Source organism: Sinocyclocheilus grahami, unplaced genomic scaffold (genome assembly GCF_001515645.1).
Source record: "Sinocyclocheilus grahami isolate Dianchi unplaced genomic scaffold, SAMN03320097.WGS_v1.1 scaffold210.1, whole genome shotgun sequence".
Lineage (NCBI taxonomy): Eukaryota > Metazoa > Chordata > Actinopteri > Cypriniformes > Cyprinidae > Sinocyclocheilus > Sinocyclocheilus grahami.
Genome location: NW_015505389.1, coordinates 450,457 through 457,456, shown reverse-complemented (window position 1 = coordinate 457,456; position 7,000 = coordinate 450,457). Strand labels below are relative to the sequence as shown.

The following is a 7,000-nucleotide window of genomic DNA, read 5'->3' as shown; positions in this document are numbered from 1 at the left end:
CAGCCCTAGTTCATATCTTGCAATTCTGACTTCATAACACGCAATTGCAAGTCAAAATCGCGTGTTATAAAGTCAGAATTGTGAGTTTATATCAAACAATTCTAAGAAAAAAATCTGAATTGCGAAATGCAGAATTTGAAATGACCTTGTTTTATTTTTGTATTCAGTGGCGGAAACGGCCTTCCATATTAATGTGTAATCTTGCAAAATGCAAAAAAAAATTATGCAAAATCTCATTTCAATTTGGATTTTTCCTTCTGATTTTATGGTGAAATACAGACCAAATATTTCTTTGTGATATTCACTCTCGCCGATAGATACAACCACAGTTTATAGTGTCAACTTCAGATGCCGCAGCGTCTCAAAATGTGGCAAAGCCTCAGCCTGTAACAGGTAGTGTTATGTATTTGAAGTGTGTATCCGAAATGTTGAGTTTGGAACCAATAACTTCAAACAAACTCCAAGATGCAATCTTCCTGTCAGTCATAGTTTGGCTGTGTCGGTCCTGTTGTGTAGTTAAATCAGCAGGGAGGGGGTGGGCTTTTTGCCAGGCCTTGGCGTATTTCTTCTTGCGCAGCTCGTTGAGCGGCTCGGTCGAGTTGGGTCCGGGAGCGGGGCTGGGGTTCAGCACAGCGGGGGGCTGCACTGTTGAGGGCGAGAGGTGCACCTCTGGGGCAGGATTGGGGAAGAGCAGGGTCATCCCGCCCGTGATGGCAGACGAGCCGCCCTGTCCTGCGGCCTCGTGGCAGGTCACAGTATAGCCTGGCGCTGAGGGGGAAGCTCTGTAACCGGCGTGCTACGCTTTCCTCCAGTCCCAGCGTACCGTGGCCTTCTAGTTTCTTCTTCTGTGGGACAGAAATACCAAAAATAAATGCGTTTTTTACTGTCCTAGGTGGCATGAAATGCAAGACTATTGCAAAGAAAGGCAAGACGGAGTAGGCCTGGGCGATAAAACGGTATCAATATTTATCGACGGTACACCCTCTTCGATAACGATAGAAAAAATGTTCGATATAGCATACGATATAGGCACATGCTATGAGTGACGCAGAGCGCACACACAAACACGAACATGAGTGCAGTGCCTGCCTGTGACGAGGAGATTGTGAGTAAAGAATGAATATTAGTCGAATTTTAAAATATACATTTGCATTTGAATGTTAGGTGTGCGTCAGGGAGCGTCATCAGTGGCGCGTGAGATGCGGTGATAATGATGTAAGTGACGTTTTGTTGCATTTTAATGTTTTGTTAGTCTAGCCCACGAGACGCGCCGCTGCTGCGTTATTCATTCAAAATTTTAGAGAAATATAGAAGCTCAATGCGGAGAAGATCTTGATTAGGTTAAAACCGAAACCAAGCCATTCTCACAGAATGCATATTCAGTGCATTTTCTAGATGGACAAACTCGCGTCACACAAGAGATGTAGCCATGCAAAGTTAAAACAGTTTAAACTTTTAGAAAACACGTCACAAATTTGTGGAGGTTTATTCCTTTTCACTGCTTCTCTTATGTTTTTAAATGCAGTCTGTGTGAATGGCAATTCGGCTCTTTGTATTAAGCAATGCATACATGATGCTGTTTTGTTCATAATTGTTTATGCAACTTACTAAATTATGTTCGATTTATATGAGTTAATTTAGACGTAATGCACGTTTTTCTTTTTATAGACAGTTATTTCCTTGCGTTGACAATTTAAATGTTAAATCATTGCGCCCTCCTGTGGCTTCGGGAGACAAGACAAAAGTTTCCTTCAGACCGATTTAATCTGCATATAACACATTAGAAATTAGACATTTGTTTAATTTTTATTTTGTGTTTGACTGTTAAAACAAAAAAATATTTGTTGTTTGTCTCAATAAATTGGGTTAGTTTAAAAACACAGTGGTTAAATGTAAACGTTTTTTTCTATTGCTCTTTGTTTTAAAAAAGGTTATAAAAAATGTCAATAATTATCGATACCGAACGATATGAAACATTATATCGTTGATACCTTTTTTAGCTATATCGCCCAGCCCTAAGACGGAGTACTAAAGACATCGAAGCTCCTTTACATTAGCAGTCAGATATGACGAGTCAGACTATGAGGATGCTTTTTAGAAGCCATTACTTCCACATTATACAGTTTCCTGTTTGTGAGCCATGCAACAATCAACTTAATTTGTATTGAGAGAAGGACTGTTCTCAAATCCATTCAAATCAATGATGATGTGCTGAAACAAGCAAGCAGAGCAGCAGAAAAGAGCAGGCCGATGATCGTACCTTCATAGGAACCACAGCCATCTGCACTATGTTTCTGAAGCGTCCGACAGACGGGTCCACGTCCTCTGTGAGGAAAGATTTGTAACAAGTCAAAACACGAACAAAGAATGAGAGAAAAGAGTGTGTGAAGATTGAGCCCTTCCAGAGAAACAGAAAACAGTGAGAGTGGAAAACAAAGACGTTGTCAGAATGGAATATGAGTGCACTGAATACTGCACACACTTTTGAAGAAAAGAGCAGGCCGATGATCGTACCTTAATAGGAACCACAGCCGTCTGCACCATGTTTCTGAAGCGTCCGACAGACGGGTCCACGTCCTCTGTGAGGAAAGATTTGTAACAAGTCAAAACACGAACAAAGAATGAGAGAAAAGAGTGTGTGAAGATTGAGCCCTTCCAGAGAAACAGAAAACAGTGAGAGTGGAAAACAAAGACGTTGTCAGAATGGAATATGAGTGCACTGAATACTGCACACACTTTTGAGGTCAGTAATATATATTTTAATGTTTTTGAACAAGTCTCTTTTGCTCACCACAGCTGCATTTATTTGATAAAAAATTCAGTAAAAACAGTAATATTATGAAATATTATTGCTTTTTAAAATAACTGTTTTCTATTGTAATATATTGTAAAATATAATTTATTTCTGTGATCAAAGCTGTATTTTCAGCATCATTACTATATACTATGCTGATTTGCTGCTCATTTCTGATTATTATCAATGTTGTGCTGCTTCATATTTTTGTGGAAATTGTGGTGCATTTTATTTTTCAGGATTCTTTGATGCATAGAAAGTTCAAAAGAACAGTGTTTATTTGAAATAGACATATTTTGTAACACTATAAATGTCTTTAATGTCACTTTTGATCAATTTAATGTGTCCTTGCTGAATAAAAGTATTAATTTCTTTTCAAAAGCAACTTACTGAGCCCAAACTGAACAGTGGAGTACATATATATTCCCATCCTGTGAGTGTGTGTTTTGTGTACCTGAGTTTATGATCTCCTCTTCTTCACTGAAGGAAACCCGTGAGCTCCTCCTCTTCCTCTTGGGTCTCTGGATTTCCAGGTTTCCCTCCTCGATGATGAGTGTAGGAATGCGTTTGTTATGAGCCGTGTTGAACTCTGTCAGGTTCTGGAAAAAAAACATATTTTGCATGACATATGTTAAATACACAATTTCAATTAAGCACATTTATATTTAACATGCAATAACACATCAAAACAAATTGATACACTGTTTGACTCTGGCTTTTATGCATTGTGATATATACTGCGATAAGAAAAAACATTTTCATACTCCTTGAATAGCTCTATTTGGAAAGAATGATCATTTTAGAATTATTGTGCTGACGTGCAGTTTATATTAAGTTTTGATATATTTACAGTAGGAAATGTACAAAATATCTTCATGGAACATGATCTTTACTTAATATCCTAATGATTTTTGGCATAAAAGAAAAATCGATCATTTTGACCCATACAATGTATTGTTGGCTATTGCTACAAATATACCCCAGCGACTTAAGACTGCTTTTGTGCTCCAGGCTCACATATGGGTTATTAACAGTGTTGGGGAGTAACTAGTTACAGTTACTGGGGGAAAAAAGTGTAATTAAATTAGTCACTTATGAAAATGTTAAATATTACAAAGGAGTTACATCTGAATATTTTCACACCCACTCACAGATTTAATTGATTTCTTTCCCAAATTGCATTGACTGCTCTAAAATTTTAAGAGTTTAGGACGCAGAATAGGACACGTTTATATGATAACTGTTTTATTTCCTATTCGGGTTTATGTATATGTTTGTTTTTTACGATTAACTGCTAGTGCCAGTGTTTCCTGTCAAAGCTATACAAAGGTTTGATTTCAAAAACAGTATTATAGCTATTAAACCATATCTTATGATTTGAAATCTGTACCTCAAAATGACCTTTAAGTAAAAAGAGGTGCTAAAGTCTGATTTTGTGGCGGCTGTGCTTTCAAATTAAATGATTATAATCTTAAATCAAGTGATGAAGGATTCTGAAAGTCTGACAGTAACCAGTGAACTACTGTAAGCTTAACCCTGCCGGCTTGAAATGCTTAACAGTTGAAAACATCCGTTAGAAATTTAGAAAAGTAGTCAAAAAGTAATCAGTTACTTTAATAAAGTAATTGAAATAGTTGCACTGAATTAAATAGGGTAACTTGTAATCTGTAACCTTTTACATTTCCCAAGTAACCTTCCCAACACTGATTATTAAATATGACACATACAATATTAACCTTCATTAATCATCAAGTAAGTGTTAAAACTGATAGTTTTCATTTCAAAGATGGCTGTTAGTTCACCCAAAACTTAAATCATCATCATTTATTCGTCCTCAAGTCATTACAAACCCAACTGACTTACTTTCTTCTGTAGAACAATAAGTAAATACACTTTAAAGAACAGTTTTGGTGCCCATTGATTCCCATTGTATGGACAAAAACAATTATTTGCAGTGTATGGATATTTCTCAAAATATCTTATTTTATGTTTCACAGAAAACGGTCAGTTTTATTGTTTTTGAATGACATGAGGGTGAATTAATGATAGCAATTTTTAATTTTGGGTAAACTATCCCTTTAAGTAGACTTATTTTCCACACATTTTAACCGATGAAGTATCATGAATTTAAAAATATATATATATTATAAAGATTGCATGCACAAAGAGGAATGTTTAGCTGATGGAATAGAGCTGATAACCATTTGAACTTTTAAAAGGTTTCATTAGAATTGAAAAAAATAAAAAACTATTTATTAATACATTATTTCTTTCTATAACTTATACAGGCCTTGGAAATAACAATTACAATTAGTTATTAAACATCTCTAGGTCTTCCTATGCTCGATGGAACCAACACTTACCGTCTCAGAATATATATTCACATGAAGGGCAAACAAGTGCACCAGGTCAAAGTTCATGGATCATAATGATAATTTCGATTACTGCTCATTTAACACAGTCTTACCTCTATTAATCTGTCTCCTTTAACCACATCCAGATGGAGTCCAGGTGGAGGCTTCCCTGCCCTGAGATTCAATTCAATTAAAATAACAATTAATGTGACAAAATTCAGTCATGCTCCAGTCTCCTAAACCTTTCATATTTAGTTTAATTTCTATATAGGCTACTCTATGCACAAACGCACGTGTGCATATATTTGTAAGATTGAGTAGAGCTGTACATGTCCATTGACATTTTCTTTTTCTCTATATTTTATTACTATATTGTTATTCATAATTGATAGTCTATTCTCTTTATTACTAGTGTTTCATTACCTTAAATTATATGCGTGTCTGTACTGGAAGCTCCTGACACACTTGGCAATAAAGCTCTTTCTGATTTTGATATAGATCATAGTAAATGAGAATATTTAACTGGAATAACAGCAAACACATGTCCATTGACATTTTCTTTTTCTCTATATTTTATTACTATATTGTTATTCATAATTGATAGTCTATTCTCTTTATTATTAGTGTTTCATTACCTTAAATTATATGCGTGTCTGTACTGGAAGCTCCTGACACACTTGGCAATAAAGCTCTTTCTGATTTTGATATAGATCATAGTAAATGAGAATATTTAACTGGAATAACAGCAAAATGGTCTGTATATTTGATGAGACCTGTAAACTGTATTCACCGCTGGATCACATTACAATATGCATTATTACTATAAATGAGAATAATAATAAAGTCAAAACAGAGTTATTAATGCAGTCATGCTGAGTGGTTTGATCTGCTGCTCTGCACTGAGTTTATGTGCCCGCCTCATTCAGGATCCTGACACACTTGGCAATAAAGCTCTTTCTGATTTTGATATAGATCATAGTAAATGAGAATATTTAACTGGAATAACAGCAAAATGGTCTGTATATTTGATGAGACCTGTAAACTGTATTCACCGCTGGATCACATTACAATATGCATTATTACTATAAATGAGAATAATAATAAAGTCAAAACAGAGTTATTAATGCAGTCATGCTGAGTGGTTTGATCTGCTGCTCTGCACTGAGTTTATGTGCCCGCCTCATTCAGGAGTGAGATGCATTGTTTTTATGCATGCATTCATAATCTATTCAGCCGCTCCACACACATGCATGGAGGACTTATTTTTTAAATTTTTTTAAGTGCAATAACGTTGTACTTTATTTTGCATCTCACCATGAGGGGCAGTCAAAGACAGCTGTGTCTGTGCTTGCATTCGCAGCTATTTTGCCCAGTTGCAGGGAACTCTGGGTAATCACCGGATGCCGCTGAGGATTGTAGGATTTGTAGTTCTTTCATTTGACACCTGATGTAGCTCATGGGCTGGTTACGGATTCGATTTTTTCTGCTTTTGATGTTTGAAAAACAATAATGTTCTATATCAGTGGTTCCCAACACTGGTCCTGGAGGCACCCCAACACTGCATGTTTTGCATGTCTCCTTAATCAAACACACCTGATTCAGGTCATCAGCTCATTAGTAGAGACTCCAAGACCTAAAATGGGTGTGTCAGAGAAAGGAGACATGCAAAATGTGCAGTGTTGGGGTGCCTCCAGGACCAGGGTTGGGAACCACTGTTCTATATAATACCAATATCATACTTTTATACATGTTGTGATGGCATTATTATCTGTGAGAAACTGGAACAGGTTTTAGTAAAGAGACTTTTGACTCCCTAAACAACCCTTAACACAGCCTTTTCAGTCTTAATACA

At 36.2% G+C, this 7,000-nt stretch overlaps 1 pseudogene; it reads right to left on the bottom strand.

Annotated features, from left to right (window-relative positions):
• Nucleotides 1-516: 516 nt before the first annotated feature.
• LOC107595903 (nuclear inhibitor of protein phosphatase 1-like) lies at nucleotides 517-5,214 on the bottom strand (annotated as a pseudogene).
• Between the last annotated feature and the right edge of the window lie 1,786 nt (nucleotides 5,215-7,000).